At 48.5% G+C, this 19,750-nt stretch overlaps 1 protein-coding gene and 1 long non-coding RNA gene across 2 annotated transcripts in view; both read left to right on the top strand.

The window, feature by feature from the left end:
- ZNF618 (zinc finger protein 618) overlaps positions 1–19,750 on the top strand; it is a 148,631-nt gene that overhangs the window by 42,612 nt on the left and 86,269 nt on the right. The gene's annotated exons all lie outside the window — the stretch shown is intronic.
- The window catches only part of LOC146765850 (uncharacterized), a 61,985-nt gene extending 42,235 nt beyond the window's left edge, over positions 1–19,750 (top strand). The window contains exon 2 of the long non-coding RNA XR_014958792.1: positions 1–19,750. This exon is cut by the window's left edge and continues 16,324 nt beyond it. This is a non-coding gene — a long non-coding RNA (uncharacterized LOC146765850).

Below are 19,750 nucleotides of genomic sequence, written 5' to 3'. Positions count from 1 at the left end.
GGGACCCTGTCCTGGAGCCATCCCCCGTCCCAGCACAGGGAACGGCGCTGGGGCAGCCCCGGTGCCTTGGCTCTGACCCACCTTGCTCCCACACCAGCAGGGTGGGCCCTGGTCCTCTGTGCAGATTCACAGAGTCTGAATGGGACAGGAAGTGGAGGAACTGGGGAGCTGAGCCCAGCTGGTGGCACCTGGAGTGGCACAGCAGCAGGTGGATGGAGGGGAAGGCTTGGATGCCTTAACTTGTAGGATTTCATTTAAAGCCAGGCTTTGCTCCTTGCACATCTGCTTCTCGAAGGGAGAGAAATCCCAGTTCAGAGGCCCAGGCCTCCAGGCAGATGTTTTTTATTTGTTAAATAAATTGGTCATTGCTAAAGATGCTTATAATTATTTATTTCTTATATATCTACATCCTCTTGATGCTCTTGGAGGGTGCAGGAACCTGAGGTGGGGACCCAGGGCAGCTCAGCCACCTTCCCACGCAGGACTCCAACCTCTGAGGCACCCTTCAGCTGACACCCAAAAAGGCCTTTTATTTTTATCAATTTGCCAACAAGGCAGTTATTCCAGCAATGCCTGGCTGCTGCTCCTGGCCCTTCCTGCCTGCCCAGCCAGCTCCGTGTTGCGTGGTTTAATGATTGCAGGCTGTAGTGCTGGTTAAATAGTGCTTAACAAGGAAACGGGGAAAAACCACACTGGGATAATCTAAGAAAAACACGGATTATAAAAATGGCTCGGAGGTACTGGCTGCTGGAAGCAAAACCTATTTTGTGGGTTTGTTGCTGCACCTTTGCTTGGGAAAAAAAAAAAAATTGGAGCAGTTGTTGCACTCGTTTTCTCAGCAGATGGGCTGCTCCATCAGTGGCAGTTCACCCGTCTGGAAAGCAATTATGTTGCTTGGCCCAGTCCTGATTTGCACGGGCTTAAATACTGCTGCCTTCAGAGGGAGGCTCCATGGATTAGTTCCTCTTGAAAACAAAAAAAAACCAAAACAAATCAAGCCCGTGATGCACCACTAAAATGTTTTGTGGAAAAAAAAATTAAGAAATAAAAAAATTTATGCCATTTTAGTGCCATTTTGATTCAAAAACTGCTTGAAGGTCACCTTAATATTCAGAGTATTGGTAGCAATGCAAAGGAAATTTAAAATAATATAATGATGAGTGGTGCTGGCTCCACAGCCTTTTTTACAGCATTGTCTGCCATGGGGAGTTCTCCTTGTGTAGGTCAAGAAATTCACTGTTAAAATTTTATGTTTAATTCTGTCATTATAAAGAAGGACATGATTCATGACATTGGCATTCCCGTGGTGCTGGCAAGAGCTGCTGGAAAACAATCCACTCCTGGCATGCCCAGGGGTCCCCAAAGCTGGCCTGGACCAGGATGGGCACAAGGGCAGGATTTCTCTCCCATCAGGCAGGGCAGGATTTCTCCCTCTAGCAGCCCTGCACTCCTGTCTCAGGTGGCAGTCAGGGAAGTCATATGTGGATGGATCCATACATGGAAATTCCACAGAGTTGAAGCTCCCAGTCACTTATTTTAGTGCATTTGGTAAAACATTAATAGGAGCTACCCAAAAAAGCCCTAAAAGAGCTCCTAAGTGTTTTCTTTAACTTTTTTTTTAGTGCAAGTCTTTATGAGCATGAGGAGTTAAAGGCTTTCCCAAAATTCAGCTGTGCTGGCCTTGGGATGGGGTTTGGGCACCTGTGTGGTGGCTGTCTGGGAGTGCAGCTTGCTGGGGCATGGGTTTGACTGGGGCTGGTTGTTAAAACTTTTCCAAATTTCCTCATTGTCCCAAAGCCTTTGCTGTCTGTCCTGCTGACAGCAGTGTTGAGAAGGACATGGCTTAGTGCTGCTTTATATTTATTACCTAGTTCTGTGTGAGAAGAAATGAGTGAGAGCTGCTGTGACTCCACAAGGCCACCAGGCACGTGATATGGCCAGGATTCATTGATGTTATTTCTCCTTCATTTCACCAAAAAAGGATAAAACTTTCTATGAGCAGCAGGATAAAGGCCTGTTTGGAGTTGGTTTGTGCCATCCATGCTAGCAGCACCAGCTGTGGCATCCTCAGCACCTCAGCTGGGATTAACCCCTGACCTGTGCAGCCCCAGGCTGGCTTTGGCTGAAGGCATGGCAGGAGGCAGGAGAAGGGGGCACGGTCTGACCCAGGGCTGGGTGGGCTGGGGTGCTGGGAGCCCCCTCTGCACTGGGTTCCTGCTCCAGGGCTCAGGGATGTGCCAGCCCTGGGTTCCTGTGCCAGCCCTGGGTGCCCTCCCCAGCCCTGGGTTCCTGCTCTAGCCCTGGGTGCCCTCTCCAGCCCTGGGTTCCTGTGCCAGCCTGGGGTGCTGCTGGGTGAGGCTGCAGGGAGCCCTGGGCTGGCTGAGGTGGGAGGCCCTGCTCTATTTTTGGGGATAATAAAGCTCCTGGTGTGTTCCACCTCAGAGCAGGAGCTGACAGCCATTTTGCTCATCATTAATACCATAACTTAATCTCCCAACAAGACTTCCTGTGATATTGCTGTAAAATGAAACAAAACAAAACAACCTTCTTTCCTTAGTATCTCCATTGCACCACCCCCTCCCAAACTAACACAAAAAAATCCCAATTCCTCCTCTGATGAACAATGACTCATTCAGATGGGTTTTTTTCCTATTTTTTTACTGGTTTTTAAATTGATTTTCATTTTGGCCTGTGCCTCAGTGGAGGATTGCCCAGAACCAGCCCTTGCCTCTGACTCCTTCTAACTCTGCCAAAACTTTTAGAAGTGTTTGGACTGAAATTTTCCAAGCCAGGTTTTTGCCTAGGGAAATTTGTTTGGAGAAGCCACAGCAAAACTCTTACTGACCTGACTGCTGAACGTGCTCAGAGGAAGGAGGGCTTGCCCACAGTGAGCTCAAAATTTGATGGGGATGAGGAGGAACCTAGATTTTCTGAGCCCTTAGAGGGGATCCTACATTTTCCTGATCTCTAGGAATTGTTGTGGGTTTGTGGGTTTGAGTCCTTCCCTCCTAAATGTCATTAAATGTCCCAGGGGTTTGGGGCTGGCACCATCACCGAGCCCTTTGCTTTAGGGAAGGAGGAAAATCTTGGTTGGGTGTCAGGTGGGAAACTGGGAGAACTTTTTATATTTCAGGGATGTGGCACTGAGGAAAAACATGCTGATCCCGTTGAGTTATTCACCTGGGGAAGTACTGAGGTGTGAATGCTCAGGTGAGCCCCAAGAGGTGTTGGCTGAGGTGTTGAGCATCCCTGCCCAAACCCAGGGAGCAAGGAAAGTGCAAATATGGGAGGGGGGAAAACCCCAAGCAGAACAAAAGAGAAAATAATAATAATTTCTAGAAATTTTTCTAAAAATTTTAAGAAAAAAAAAAAAACAAAAAAAAAACCAAAAAAAAGGAGGGGAGGGCTGACAGAGCCCAGCCAAGTCAGTCTGGCTGCTAGAAATGTTTTTGTTTTTTTTTTTTTTTCTCCCTTATTTTAATGTTTATCTAAATCAGATAGAATGCTGGACACATTTAGGGTCCCATGGAAGGAGTGATGTGTGTTCACCACCTCAGGCTCAGAGCACGGGGCAGTCTGGTGGCACCTCAGGGCTGGTGGCACTTCAGGGCTGGTGGCATGCCACACATGGTATATTCCACCCAATTTTTTTGGCAGTTTCTGATTTTCTGATCTCTCAACAGTGTTATTTTTTCAGTGTTGGTTTTAATGTAAACCTTGTATAAGATTCTGTTTCCAGGATGGGCTTTTAATCCTGGAATTATCTGATGGTGCTGACCATGGTCTGTCAGACTCTCTGGGATTTATGAGCTGTCGGTTGATGCCTTCCCTTGTTTACTTTCTCTCACTTTATCTACTAATTTCCAGATTCTTTCACGTTTTTCCTTTCAACCTAATGCCTTAATTCTGGTGCTTTATTAATCTATCTAATTATGTTGAGTTCAAGTTGTTTGAAATCCACTTATGTTGGTATAGGAAGTACTTACTGTATTAATCAAATGATCCAAGGTGGCTTCTCCTCTGAAGTCCTTAATTTGTGCTATACATATTCCTGCTAATAACATCCAACTTTGTAACAATGCATGTTTCCTCTATGTTTCCAAGGAGACCCTGAAATACATTAATTCTCTGTTTTTTTTCAAATACACCAATAATTTATCTGGGATTGTGAGATGTTCCCTTGTGTGGACACATCAAACACCAGCAGCCTCTGAAATCCCAGCAATGGTCTTTGTGCAGGGCTGGCAAAAGGGCTGGAGGCAAACAGCTGCTTATCACAGGAACTAGTTCTCTTAAAGATTTCAAATACATATATTTGATAGAAATGTTCTTATTATATGTGTTATATATTATATAATAAAATGTATAATATTTTTTTACATAGCACACTGGATATTTAATATTTGTATAGTAAAATAAATACAGAAAAGAAATCTTAGATATTTAAAATTTTATTTAAATCAGATTTAGTGGGCAGGTAGGGGAGAGGACCCTGGGAGGGCTCTTGTTTTGGGTGGGAAGCATCTCTTTTGTGATCAGCATTTTATTTCTCCTCCTGGAGAAACGAGACCTTGCTGGTGTTGGATTTTGCTACATGAGTATTTTGTAGCAAGCGCTGTGGGTGAAGCTTTGCTCCATCTCTTCAGGAGCAGAATGGTGTTTCCCACCTGTAGTTACTGGATTTTCATGACTGTTTTCACTTGCTGGGTCATACAGGCAGTGAAACCTTGGAAAGGGGTGATAGTGAGGGTTTCCCCCAACTTTTGTGTCCACTGTACACCCCAGCTCTGTGGTGAACACTTAGCAGGGGGAAGGTCATCAAAACCCTGGAGAAACCAAGTTTGTGAGTCAAACTGGAGGTTCCAGGTGTGGGATGTAGCTCTGGTTGGATCTGTGCACGATACAGAGCAACAGAACCATGGACAGGAAGGTGGCACTGATGGGTTAACCCAGAAATAAGCTCTGGGTTAACCCAGCAATAACCTCTGACAAGCCCTGTTGCTGCTGAGGTTCAATCTCTAGGGTTTAGTTAGAGGAGACCAAAGGTGCACAAGGAGCAACATCTCACTTGCTGGGACATCAGAGACAGCACCAGCCACGGTGACTGTGGGAGTACAGGAGAAGCTGTAGAAATTGCAGGCATTAGGGCCACCAAAGAGATTTTGGCTGGATGCCTCCTGTCTCTCCACATCCAGAGCCATGAGGTGCCATTGGGAACAGCAGGGAAGTGGTGGCACCACTGACAACATGGGGCTGGTGCTCCAGCCTCTGAAAGTGCCCTGCCCTGCTCTGCCCTGCCCTGCCCTGCCCTGCCCTGCTCTGGTCTGCTCTGCAGGCTTTGCCTGTGCTTGTTTCTGGCATAAAAGCCATGGTTTCTGCACAGATCCAAGAGCAGGGCTGTGCAGGAGCCATGGCACGGGGTTGGCTCTCAGGGACGATGAACATCCCTGTGGCCACAATGGCTTCTCCAGGCAGCAGTTACCACAGTAAGGCTTGGCACTAGTTGTTTTCTCCCATCCTGTGCTCCTCTGCCTATGGACGTGGTTGTTTGTCTGCTGGTGATTTGGGAGCAAGAGCTCTCCCAGCTGGACTGGTCCTTCAGTGTTGGGCACGTTCCAGATGCCAGCTCCTGTCCTGGCCTTAAGTGTGTCACTCCAAGAATAGCATTAAGGTTTCAAAGTGAAGGAGGGATTCTTTTTTTGTGGGTGGTGGTTAATGATTAATTAGGTCAAATTCTCCAAAATTAGACTGCTGGAGAAGGAATGGGCCAGCACTTTGCATTTTGACAAAACCTCATGGCAGAAACTGATGGGGCCTGATTCCACCTCCTTCCTCCTTCATGCTCTGTCCCATGCCCCAAACTCACTTTTCCCCAGAAGAGGTTCCTTTTAAAAACTGTATCCATTAATATCCCAATTTCCTTCCCCCCCTTTTTCAAATCTTGCATTAAACCCCTGTAGATTCTGCTTTAAGTAGGCAATTAAGCTAACAACATAATTATATCCCTTAATGCTCATTTTAACCGGTTTAGAGAAGAAACAAAAGGGGAAAGCAGCTTCAAATATATGGAAATAAAAGCTCTGTTGTAAAGATATTTTTGATACTTGGGATAATTTGTGCAGAGTGCAGAGTTGGTCCATTAGAGGCTGTGGGGAAGCCTGGAGGTCACATTTAAGAGCCTCAAGGGCACTGTGGGGTTTTACCTTCTGAACGTCCGTTTTTCTGAACGTAACAAATTTTGGGGCATCCCAGGAGACTCCAGAGTGCATCCACTCCATACTGTAGCACAGTTGCATGTATTGCAGGCCACATAGCTGTGGCCTGATAGGGTTTTCTCTTTTTCATTACCTCTGCAATTACTCACCGGAGGCCGACCGTGGGGCTGCGCCGCCGCTCAGCGCGCGTGTGAGCGGGAGAGCGAGCGCTGGGGAGGAGCACTGGTGGGAACCACTGCACTGGGGCTGTGCCAGGGCTGGAGGCTCCTCCAGGAGCCCAAGGGTGACTACGCCCTCGTGGCAGCAAGCAGGAGAACTGCTGTAGAGCAGGAAAACTGCCATGGAGCTGGAAAAGCTCTGTGAGACTGGGTAACTGCTGTGGGGCTGGAAAACTACTGTGGAGCTGGATAACTGCTGTGGTTTTGTGCAGAGTACACAACATCCACAAAAATTTGTCTGCAAGGCACAAAGTTTTGTGAAGCCCCTCAGAGCTTGGAGCCAAGGAGCTACTTTGGCATCTTGCTGGAGCAGCGTGAAAGGCTGAGGGTGCAGCACAGGCCCAAAGAACTGTGGACTCTGCTGTCCTTTGCAGAAATTAGAATAGAATAGAATAGAATAGAATAGAATAGAATAGAATAGGTTTTGGAAGCCCATCTTGTTCCAGCCCTCCTGCAGTGAGCAAGCACACCCTCCGCTATCCCAGGGTGCTTCAAGCCCTGTCCAGTCTGGCCTGGGGCACTTCCAGGGATCCAGGGTCAGCCATAGCTTCTCTGGGCAGTCTCTGCCAGTGTTTTACCACCCACATTGTAAAAAACATCTTCCTTCTATCTAATCTAAATCTCCACTCTTTTAGTTTAAAACCATCTCCTCTTGTCCTATCACTACTGCACTGCTAAAACCTCTGTCCCCATTTTTCCTTATAAACCCCCAGTACGTACTGAAAAGCCATAAAAAGATACCCCAGAGCCTTCTCTTCTCCAGGTGAGCACCCCCAGCTCCCCCAGCGTGGCTCCAGAGCAGAGGGGCTCCAGCCCTTGGAGCAGCTCCTCTGGGTCTCTGCAGCAGCTCCAGCTCCTCCCTGTGCTGGGCCTAGGGCTGGAGCAGCTCTGCAGGTGGGGTCTCACCTGAGCACAGGGCACAGGGGAAAAATCCCCCTGCCCTGCTGCCCACAGTGCTGGGGGATCAGTCCAGGATGTGTTTGGCTTCTGAGCTGTGTGTTCACCTTCCCTGACCTTCGTTCCCTCGCAGTGGAGGAGCCAACAAGCAGCCTGGCCTGTGTTTGGGGCTCCTGGGACAAGGGGCTCAGAGCTGGGCGTTCCTGGCTCCTGTGACAGAGCTCATCAGACTCTGGTAGGAGCACCAGAGCTTGATCATCGTCCCTCTCAGGAGTGGGCTTTGAGGGTTTCACTTGGCAGAAGAATCCTGAGTGAGAAGGTTACTGTGCTTCTGTCTGCAGAATAACTGCTAGATAAGGAAGTGAAGGAATTGGATGGATGGATTATGGATGATGGATGGATGGGATGGATGGATGATGGATGGATGATGGATGGATGGATGATGGATGGATGGATGGATGGATGGATGGATGGATGGATGATGGATGGATGGGGTGGATGATGGATGGATGGATGGATGGATGGATGGATGGATGATGGATGGATGGATGGATGGATGGAGGGATGGATGGATGGATGGATGGATGGATGGATGGATGGATGATGGATGGATGGATGGGGTGGATGATGGATGGATGATGGATGGATGGATGATGGATGGATGGGATGGATGATGGATGGATGATGGATGGATGGATGGATGATGGATGGAAGGATGGATGATTATTGGATGGATGATGGATGATGGATGGACGGATGGATGGATGGATGGATGGATGGATGGATGGATGGATGGGTGATGGATGGATGGGATGGATGATGGATGGGATGGATGATGGATGGATGGATGGATGGATGGATGGATGGGTGATGGATGGGATGGGATGGATGGATGGATGGATGGATGGATGGATGATGGATGATGGATGGATGGAGGGATGGATGGATGGATGGATGGATGAGGGATGGATGGATGGATGGATGTTGTTCTTGTCTGAGCAGCATCTATTGCATGTCTGCTAATCACCACAGAATCATGGAATCGTTTTGGTTGGAAAAGTCCCCTAAGATCTTCAAGCCCAGCTATGAAGCCAGCACTGCCCAGCCAACACTGCCCCACGATGGGAGAGCAGGGACTGTTTCCAGTGTCCTACCCTGAGTTATCTCCAGTCACAGCTCAGTCACAGTCCTGGCAGGTGTTCAGTGTGTCCTGGCAGGGTAAAGCTTGTCCATGGGACACTGCTGGGCTCTTGAGCCTGTGCCCAAACAGGCTGGAGCAATCTGACCCGTGCAACCCTCTGAGCCTGGTTATGGGTTTCCTGGTTCTTCCCTCTCCACCAAAGCCCAGTACTGTGGTGCTTTGCCAGGACCTCAGAGCAGCTCTAAACGCTCTCCTGGCTCCAGCCTGGCTCCAGCTCACCTCACAGAGGTGTGTCACAGTGGGTGAGGTGATGTATGGCATTTGTGAGGAGCTAGAGATCCCCCAGTTCAGTTTTCATTTCAGCAAAAGCAGATGCTTTGGAGTGTTTGCAGTGGTGCAGCTCTCCCAGGCTCCCCATCCTCCCTGGGCCTGGGGCTTTGCTCCAGGCTCCCTCCAGAGACCTTCCCCTAAGCTCAAGAGCATTCTGTGCCCTCCTTTGTGTTTAGGACCATGTGGAGGCAAAGTGCATCAAAGCAGAGGTCCCTTACCAAGGATGGAATCTGAGGATTGGAGAACAGTCCCCAGTATTCCTCTGTTTTATACAGATGCTTTGAACTGTCTCAGCTTCCCATACACTGAACCCACACTTGGAGTGTTATGTGCAGAAAACGATTCTAAGGTGAATTTCTCAGATGTTTGAGTAATTCCGTGGAGATGCTCTCAGCCAGTCCCAGAATCAGTGACACACCATGGTCCCTGGGTACAAACTTTCATCTAGTGCTGAGGCTATCCATGAGCTGGGTGGCAAATAAAGCACCCAAGGTGTCTGTAGTGAAGTGTAGTGAGCATCAGTTTTCTTTCCTGAGAAGAGCCAGTGGAATGTGGCACACATTTCTCTTTTGCCAGCCCAGCATCTGCTGCAGTTGGTGCTCCCAGGGCACTGGAGCAGGCTGGTGTCCAGAGACTCTCTGAGGGCATCTGGAGGAGGAAAGAGCCAAAGGGTCACAGATCCACAGATGTTTGCTCCTTTCTCAGCCTGGAAACCCAACCAGCCCTGTCCAGCTCTGACAGCACCAGCCTGTGCTGCCTAACCCCAGATTGCATTTGAGAATTGGGCATTAATGGTGGGCTTGGGGATTTCTCTCTCATCCTTTGACATGACCCTGGGCTGCACCAGAATTCTGGGGAGCCAATTGCACTTTCTGGCTTTTCTTCCTTGGAGTGTGCAGCAGCTGCTGGCTTGCAGATGGGCAGAGGGCTCATGGTACTGCCTGCAAAATTCAACCCCAAAAGGGATGCTTTTTGCACCTTTCTTTGCATCACAGTGGAGGGGTTTTTTTTGCATCACATTGCAGGTTTTCCAAGACAAATCTGTCCACTCTGCAGGACTGTGCAAATAATTGATATTCTTCGTTTTTTTGAAGCTGTGAAAAATTGCAAAATTCTTTTTCAGACTGAGCTGGAAGAAAAATAGATTGATTTGAATTTTTTTGTTGTCCAGGAAATAAGGAATATCTGTTTGGGTTTCATAGGCTTGAGTTAAAGAGAATCTGGGGCTTGTAAGTGCTTCGTTTAGATTTTGAGCACATCTTGCAGTTCTTGCTTTAAAAATACATACGGGATGTATTTTGTCTGTATGAATCAGAAAATTTTAAATGTCAGGGACTGTGTCACTTCCAGTTTTTGAAAATCAGTGTCTTACTCTGCTGTGTGAATGGTGCAGCAGGAAAGATACCAACCCATGCCATGATCTCACTGCAGCTCCACTTTGGGCTGGAAATTACTTCCCAGCAGCTCTGTGTCCTCATTTGTTTCAGCTCCAGGAACGATGGAGAGTGGAAGGTCACCTTGGTTGGTCCCACTGAAGTTTGTCCCCCACAAAGTGCTTGAAAAACCCTCTCCTTAGCCCAGACGTTGCTCAGAGGTGGAGATTTGGCAGTGAGAAAGTGCAGTTCAATGGTCCCTGGTGACCTCCTGCTCTTCCCAGTGCCGTGCCTGGGTGGGGGGTCCTGAGGGTCCCATCCCTCTGCCCTGGGGCAGTGGTTGGGGTGCCTGGGCAGGGGGAGATGATGCTGCAGCTTTCACAGCTGAAATGGAGCAGGAAACGTTGTTTTCCCTCTTTACTGTCCAAACCACCATCGTTCCTGGGAAGCCAGCAAAGCCACCTTCCCTTGGGGACACCAGCTTGGCCTTACTGGGGTTTTGGTAGTTTTTATTTAGATTTCTTTTTTTTTTTTTTCCCAAAAGTTTTTTTAAATCTTGGAGGTTTGTTTGTTTATTTATTGATTTAGATGTGCTCGGGAAGTCAATCTTATATTTATAGGATTTGTGGTTGGCTGATGGGAGTTATTTTGCAAGCAGAATTTCTAAGAATTCTACTTTCATCTTGCTTTTTCTCCAACTTCATTTCCTCCTCTTCCTTCTCTTTTTTTTCCTTTTTACTATTTTTTCCTTGTTTTTTTTTCTTTAATTTTTGTTTTTGAGGGAGCCAAGCAGAATAAACTCTTTCTGAATTTGCTCCCTGTAATTACTGCTCTTTTTTAAGTTTGATGAAATTACCCAGCTTTGTGTGCCTTCCCCCTTTCTTACTTTTAGACCGATGTGGTTTGACTTTTTTTTTCTTTTCCAAAGTAAAATTACCACCATTTCATGCTATTTAAACAAACCAATCATGCAAAACTGGGAGAGAAGGTGAAGTCCCACAATTACCCTTCCAATGGAGAATGTTTTACTTTTAACCTTACAGCCTGTCTGTAAATGCTACATGGGATTTTTTTTTTAATAGGATAAAATTAATATTTTACAAGGATAAAATGTATGTTTTGCAAATGCAAAGCCTTTCCACTGGAAAGCATTTAAGCATTAGAAGGAGGTCTTGTGTGCCAGCCTTGGAGGGGATCTGTGGCCAAGGCTGGAATGGACCTCTTCATGGTTCTGTTCCTGACACCTTCTCACTGCAATATTTATCAAATTATGCATTTATTTTCCTATTCTAGATCGAGAGGGCTGCACTAATTTTCTGCCTTGAATTGTAATTTTCAAGTGTTTAAATTTTCCTTGCTTATCTCAGATTGAAGCTGAACATTTGCAGCCATTGCATCTCTGCAGTGCTGTTTGCTACAGGAGGGACCTAAAGTGTTCTTCAAAATTTACTAAAACAAGAGATAAAACCGACCTCAAAAGGTACAGTTCTGCCCAGGGGTCCCATGACTCCCACTGACACCCAAATGGCTGAGCTGGGAGCTGGAGCAGCTCCCTGGGGGACACTCCTCAGCCTCTGCAGGTTTGAAGGGCAGTCTCAGCTTATCAAAGCTTCTTCCAAGAGGTGCTTCCCCAAGTTCCTCGTGGCTCTGAGATCCAGCATGGCATGTGCCACCAGAGCCTGCCCTCTGAGCATGAGCTTGGCACCAGCTGGGGCTGGGTTGCAGTTTTCCTCGTGTGTTGAGTCTCTTATTCCCAGAGATCCATCCGTGTGTCTGTGCTGCTGGGAGCACCAACAGCGCTCTGAGGTTCCATGGGCAGAGGGGAGGTGCCTTGGATTTTCTTCTACACACAGGCTTGGCTGGCTTTTTCTCAGGATCCTGTGTGAGGTTCAGGGAGAGGGATTGGAGCCTCTACAGGAGCCCAAGGTCCCGCTGGACCTGCTCAGAACTTGTCAGAGTTCTCCTGTAAGAACGTGTCCTGCTCGTGGCTCTGTCAGCTGCTGAGGGCATGGCTGCTCCGGGCTGTGTCCTCCTTGCCCATGCTGGGTTTGGCCACCCCTGTGTGACAGCTCCAGGGCTCTCCTGGCTGGGCTGTGCCCCAGGCAAACCCCCCGAGCTCCAGGGCTGCCACCTCCCCACCAGCCCTGCCCGCGTGGGGCTGCACAGACTCGGCTGGGCACGTGGAACTGGTCATGCAGGAGAAGGGGGTTCCTTGGCCTGCCTCGCCTCAGCTGAGCTGTGGTGAGAGGATAACTGAATCCCAGAGTGCTTTGGATTGGGAGGGATCTCAGGGATCATCTCCTTCCAACCTCCTGCAGGGACACCTTCCACTATCCCACCTGGGATACAGCTCCTCTGGGCACCTGTGCCAGGGCCTGCCCACCCTCCCAGGGAACAATTCCCAATTCCCAATCTCCCATCCATCCCTGCCCTCTGGCACTGGGAGCCATTCCCTGTGTCCTGTCCCTCCATCCCCTGTCCCCAGTCCCTCTCCAGCTCTCCTGGAGCCCCTTCAGGCCCTGGAAGGTCTCTGAGCTCTCCCTGGAGCTTCTCCTCTCCAGGGGAGCACCCCCAGCTCCCAGCCTGGCTCCAGAGCAGAGGGGAGCCCTGGAGCTGCTCCGTGGCCTCCTGGACTCTCTCCAGCAGATGAGGACTTGCCTGTGGCAGGGCAGGTGGGCACAGTGCTCCAGGGGTCTCGGAGGTGGGAGCAGAGAGGAGAATCCCTGCCTTGGCTGCTTTGCTGGGATGACCAGGACAGCAGAGCCTGTGCTGTGCTCCCAGCCTGGGATGTGGCTCCCCCAAAACCCAACTTCCAGGCCTTCCCCACCCATCCTTTAGCTGGGGCTGGGAAAGGCTGGAGCTGCCAGTCCCTGTGTGCCATGGAGCCCTCACAGCCCTGTCAGAGGCTGGAGGTGCCGAACTCCCAAACAAAATGTGTTGAACAAGACAGGGATTCCCTGGATAAGTAAGTCCTGTTTTAATTTCCACCCCCCCCCCACCCCCCCCGTGTGCATTCATAGCTTGCTAGATATGTTTGTTTTATCGACTTGGAGAAGTGCCCAGGATTTTTTAAAAAACTGATTTCCTGAAAGTTTCCTGTGAAATTGGAAGCCTGGAAAAAAAAGTGTGGATTTCTGAAATGATATCTCATGGCTCCTTTTGCCCCTTTTTTCTCCCCCAAGTAAAAAACAACAATACCTTCCTCTCCTCCAAGGTTTCATTCCATATACATTTATTCTTTAAAAATATTTCCAGCTGTTTCTTTTGCGGGGAAACTCATACCATCTGTAAACAACTGCTCAATGCACATAATTCTGTTGTTTTGCCCGGTCACTCTTATTTTCCAGCTTTTATAATATGAGAGTTCAGAGTAATCAGTAATGCCTTTTTTCCTCTTCACCCTCAATTTGATTATTTTTCTCATAAAGAACAGACTAAGGAGAGCACTGAGCAACAGGAGATGGAAAAAGTATTTTGATTACTTTTCAGTTGCTTATAATCAAGGAGTAACTCTTTAAATCCAGACCAATTTGCTGCATTGATTTATTCATAATTTTAATTTCATGACTGTTTCAGGGAAAAACAAAAGTACACGAGGTTGATGCTTTTTAATACTGGTTTAAACATTTGTAGTTTTCGGTTAAAATTTATTTAATGTTCCCTTTCTTCAGTTACTTCTGCTGGCATGTTGCTTCACTCTCCCTGAGCTGCCAGGGGAGAAAAACTGAAATTCAAAGCACAAATTCTGCCAGTACTTTCAACAAGCTCATAAAATTACTCATATGAGTATTCCCTTGACTCAGAGGCAGCTGCTTAAACCTTTCTGGGCCTACCTGGAGTGTGGGGATGGGTGACAGGGACACCTGGGGCCTTTGGGGCAGGCTTGTGCCATTTTCTGGGGCTCAGCACCCACCCCGGCCGGGCCAAAGTGGTGGGATTCTTCCCTGCCTTGCTGATTTTGGTGTTTCCCCCCAAGTGTGCCTTTTCCAGCAGAAATTCAACTTTTTCTGTTTAAAACTCTCCAGAAGAACTTTTAATTCCGGGTTACAGAGGCAGCTCAGAAATGAGGTGGATCCAGGCAGCACACCCCGGGTAGGAAATGAAGGTTTTAAAATGGGAAGATAATAAACTGTAGACAAGAAATAAATCTAGTGAAACAGAACTAGAAAAACTTCTAGACTTTGTGATTTTTTTTTATTAGCATTGTTTGCTTACCTATAGTTTTAACCTCCACAATGCAACTTGTTCTGTCCCACACCACAATCTGGGGAGAAGCCTGAGGGAACCCTGTTTGCAGGACCAAACCAAAAAAACCCAACCAAAACCAACCAACCAACCAAGCAAAAAAAAAAAAAAAAAACCACAAAAAAAAACACACCCAAAAAAAGAAAAAAACCCAAAACAAAACCAGAAAACCAAACCAAACCAAAAAGAAAAATTTTAAAGAAAAACAGTTCTCTTGCCAATACAAAGAGAATTGAAATCAGCAGAGCAAGGGCCCCTGGCTGAGTCTGAAGTGTCACGGCCAGAGCAGAGGGGATCATTCCCATGGTGGCTTCTCCAGTGGGACCCTGTGCTCACAGCTGACCTTTGTGTTGGGCTGATCCACCCCCTCACTGGGTTTGTCATTAGTGTTTCTTATTAATTAGTAATCGGGGGCACCTTGTGGCTTCAGGAACGTTGGCAGCCGTTAATGATCCCCAGGGGTAATGAACACGGGGGTGGCACTGGAGCAGGTGGGGCTGGGCCAGCCCTGCCTGCCCTGGGGTGGCTGGGCAGGGGCTGGAGCCCGGGGCTGTGGGGAAGGGGCTGATCCCCAGTGCCAGAGCCCGGTGCTGTTCCCTGGCTGTGGTCACCCTGGCCACGTGTCCTCCTCGCCGTGGTGGCCACCCGCAGGAAGAGGATGTGGCCAGGGCCCTGGCCAAGCTGGGCTGATGCTGTGTTCCCATCCAGAAACGGATTTGTTTTAGGCTCAGCCACCATCTCCAGTGGCTGTTTATTTGCATGTGGTGGAGGTGCTCATAGGGGTGAGGTAGATGCTCAGTCCAAACCTGGATTTTGGTCAGCTCAGGCACTCCTCAGACATGAAATGTCAGAGGCACCACGTGGGAAGTGCTGGGCTCCCTGTGTGCCCAGGCTCCAGCACTGGGATGCTCTGTCACCACCGGGGTGCTGGGGACAGATCATGTCCCTGGAGGTCACAGGCACCTTGGTGCTTTCCCATGGATGGACTTGCCTGGAAGTGTCAGCATTAAAGCCTCTTCCTGAGGCTTGGCCTGAGTGATGGGTATGGCCAGGAGTAATGAGCACCTTCCTCTGGCACTGGAGACCTTCCTGGAGCTGTGCTGGGGCCCAGGTGTGGGCAGCAGTCACACAGGGATGGTCCCTGGCTGTTTGGGACCATCTTGTCCCAGATGTCCCCTGGCTCTGGCAGCAGAGCCTCTGTGCCTGCCATGGGAGTCTCTGCCATTGCCTTCTTCTGCCCTCCAGCAGCAAACCCTCCATGGGCTCATCTCAGAGGAGTCAAAACTCCCAGATGTTGCTGTTGGCTGCTGAGCTCTCCCTGCTGGAACAGGGAAGCAGCACTGGCTTTTCCCAGGACAAGGCTGCAGCTGAGCACAAGGACGAGATTCCCCCGGCTGCTCCCAAGGAATTCTGACACTGAAGCTGCCACCAGCATCCCCACCCTGGGTGTTGCCCCGTGGCCAGGAATGGTGGGGTGGGTTGCAGACCCCACAGTGGATTTTGGGGGTTGGGGAACCCTCACTCCGGGGCTTGGCTTAGCTGTGGGACTGGGCAGATGCCTCAGGGAGAGCTCCCATTCCCTCCTTGCAGATACATTTTTGTTTTTATTATTGTTATTTTGGTTGTTTCTTGAGGGGAAGCTGCAGCTGAGGAAATAGGCAGCACATTCCTCCAACCCCAGGAACTGTTTTGTTCCCGAGTGGAAAATTCATCCCTTTTGGAGGCTGCCCTGATGAATTGGCAAAGGATGAGGAGGGGATGAGCCACAGCAGCCTAAGGCAGTGCAGATCTTTGTCCTTCATGCAGGGGATGCCCTGGCTCTGGGGACCAGAAGAAACAACCTAAAATTGCACCAAGGAAGGTGTAGGTTTGATATTAGGAAGAATTTTCTCTTGAAATGGGTGGTCAGGCATGGGAACAGCTGCTTGGGAACAGTGGTGGAATCACCATCCCTGGAAATGTTCCAGTGGGGATGTGGCACGTGGGGACAGGGGAATGTTCCAGTGGGGACAGGGGAATGTTCCAGTGGGGACAGGGGAATGTTCCAGTGGGGATGTGGCACGTGGAGATGGGGAAATGCTCCAGTGGGGATGGGGAAATGCTCCAGTGGGAACAGGGGAATGTTCCAGTGGGGATGTGGCACGTGGGGACGGGGAAATGGTCCATGGGGATGTGGCACGTGGGGACAGGGGAATGTTCCAGTGGGGATGGGGAAATGCTCCAGTGGGGATGTGGCACGTGGGGACAGGGGAATGTTCCAGTGGGGATGGGGAAATGCTCCAGTGGGGATGTGGCACGTGGGGACAGTGCTGGCCTTGGCAGTGCTGGGGAATAGTTGGGCTCTGATCTCAGAGGGCTTTTCCATCCTCAAGGATTCCATGGTTCTGTGGAGCACAGCTCTGCTGGGATCACCCCTGGGCTCAGCGCTGTTTCCTTCTTTTGAAATCCGGGCCTTGGGGTTCCTCAGCATCCACTGTGCTGGCAGGAGGAAGCAAAAATCCAGATTCAAAAGGGGCACGGGCACATTTATGGGTCCTTGTGCTCTGCAGATGTTTTGGTGTGATGTGGAGCTGCTCTGCTGTTTCCCCCCACCATTTAATAAAAATTAAATAGGAAACTGCCGGTGTCTTGCCCTTTGTTTAAAGAAGAGAAAAAAACAAAAAGAAAAAAAGCACTTCCTGAATTTTCTGTGCCTCTGAAGTTAATAACCTCAGACAGCACAGGTAGCAGGCCTGCAGTTATTTTTATGGCACATTCCTGTGTCAGACCTGTTTTCAGTTGCATCTCCCTTTGCCAAATTTTAATTATTTGGGGTGAAATTTTCCATGCTGGGTGCTGCTGGCTCCTTCCAAAACTGAACGTGTGGTTTGTGTTTGGACAATAATTACTCAGCTGTCTCTGGGAAGGCGTTTGGGGGAAGCCGGGTGGGGGTTTTGGGGGGTTTTCCCTTTTTTTATCTCTTTAGGTAAACAAACAACTCTGCCCTTTTCCCTCTGCAGAGGGAAGGTGCTGTGGGAGGGGAGCTGGAGTGAGCAAGGTCTGCCCCTCCTGCGACCCCCAGGCAGAATTAGGGACCTCTCCCTTTGGGATGGGGTTCAGAGGCAAATCATAGGGGGTGGCTGTGTCTGAATAAATAATAAATACATGGATTTAACCCCTTCCCTGCTGGGAAGGCTGTGGCAGTGCTGTAGAGATATCCCAGTGCCCCCATCCCATCCATGGGAGCTGATCCAAGCACGGATGCAAATCCAAGTCATTTGAATAATTGTTTCTAATCATAATTTAAGTGATCAGGCAGAAGGCCTGTGCTTAAATCTTCTGAAATCTCATTACACATTTTTAATTGCTTTTAGTTATTTTTTTGTTTTGCTGTAACTGTTAAAATGTTGGGGATTTTTCCCAATATAGTGCAGCCCTCTCGATAAACATGGATTTCTCAGGTCAGTTTTACATCTGCTTGGACTCTTATTTTTTGACACGTTATCCTGTTAGGAGATGTTGACTGATACATTTCTTAATTATCACATGATTTACTTTTTGCTTGCAACTTGAGTTGGGGAGCATATGGCTTGAAACCACATTCTGCTTGTGTGCATTTTCATTTAAAGGATATTTATTAGCATTAGTTAAACAAAACTACCCTAAACACATCCAATATGTAGAAAAGCAACTTTAGGGAATAACATTTTGAATTGTAAATTATTTTATGGGGCAGATTATGTGACATTTTCCTGCCTGTCCCAGCAACCCACATCCAGCCTCCCTGCTCATCAGCAGATGGAAATTCTACTCCTCTCCTTTTTCAATTAGAAATTAGGAAATCACCAAAATCAATTATTTGGGTAAATGGGAGTGCAGGAGATTCTAAATGAGCACAGGAGATTTCTGTTCCCCTCCACAAACGTGTTACTTTGTTGGGGGCTGCTCTGACCCGTTTTGGCACATTCTGGTTAAACAGTGATTTCCAGCCTTTCTCCCTTCCACTTCCTCATGGTATTTTAGTCCTCAAATGCCACTTTTTAGAATTTAGATGGAATGTTTGAGTTTAAATGGATTTTATTTTTGAAGTAACAGGCTAGGAGAGCTGGGGGTGCTCACCTGGAGAGGAGAAGCTCCAGGGAGAGCTCAGAGCCCTTCCAGGGCCTGAAGGGGCTCCAGGAGAGCTGGAGAGGGACTGGGGACAGGGGATGGAGGGACAGGACACAGGGAATGGCTCCCACTGCCAGAGGACAGGGATGGATGGGAGATTGGGAATTGGGAATTGTTCCCTGGCAGGGTGTAAGGCCCTGGCACAGGTGCCCAGAGCAGCTGTGGCTGCCCTGGATCCCTGGCAGTGCCCAAGGCCAGGCTGGACAGGGCTGGAGCAGCCTGGGACAGTGGGAGGTGTCCCTGCCATGGCAGGGGTGGCACTGGGTGGGCTTTGAGGTCCCTCCCAGCCCAGACCAGGCTGGGATTCTGTGGAATTGTTTATTTCAGCATCCAGAAACGTTTAAAGCAGCTTGATCTGATCTCTTAGCTTCATCTGATCTCAGGCTTAGCTTAGTGTTTTTGTCTGATGGATCATCTCCAGGAGCGCCCTGGCTGTGTGAAACCATCAAGCCTTTACCTGTTGTGGTTTCCTTTTTTCCTCATTTTTTATTTCAAAATAAGTAAAGTTCCCAGCACTGGGGATTGTTGGTGTGTTTGTGCAGGGCCAGGGGCTGGGTTCCATCATCCTCATGGGTCAGAATATCCTTCCAGCTCTGGATATTCCATGGTTCCATGATTCAGCAGGTGGTTTTCCCCTGGAATTCTCGTGGCAGGAGCCTCACAAGGTCCCTGAAGATGTGGCTCTTGGGTTGTGTGAGCTTGGGTTGTGCACAAAACCCTTTGTACAGGAATTGGGAGGTGCCAAGCACCTCAACAAGGTTTCTGCCCTGGCTCTATATTGTCTCCTTTTCCCTCTTTTCTTCGTGCACACAGATCTAATCTTCTAGAAAATGCCCCAAAGGTTTGAGCAATCTACCAGTTGCAGGAACCCATAAAGCTTTTTTTTTTCCTTTTTTCCCATTGTGTAAGCATGACAAATCATTAATTTTTGATTGATTGCTTTGAATTATGGGTGCTCTGACATCCTTTCTGTAGCTGAACAGCTGTATAACAAATGAACATATCAGTGCTCACAAAAGATTGGAGATCTAACAGAAGCAATTACATTGTCAGCTCCTCCCTTCTGGCTTTTCCGACGCAATGGAGAGAAGAAATTTTTTAACAGAAATTCCTCAAGTGGCTCACAATAATAATAATAATAATAATAATAATAATAATAATAATAATCACCATCATCATCAT

The sequence above is a fragment of the Lonchura striata genome, chromosome 17 (assembly GCF_050655825.1).
Source record: "Lonchura striata isolate lonStrDom1 chromosome 17, ASM5065582v1, whole genome shotgun sequence".
In the NCBI taxonomy this organism is placed as follows: domain Eukaryota; kingdom Metazoa; phylum Chordata; class Aves; order Passeriformes; family Estrildidae; genus Lonchura; species Lonchura striata.
This window is presented reverse-complemented; position numbering and strand designations above follow the sequence as displayed.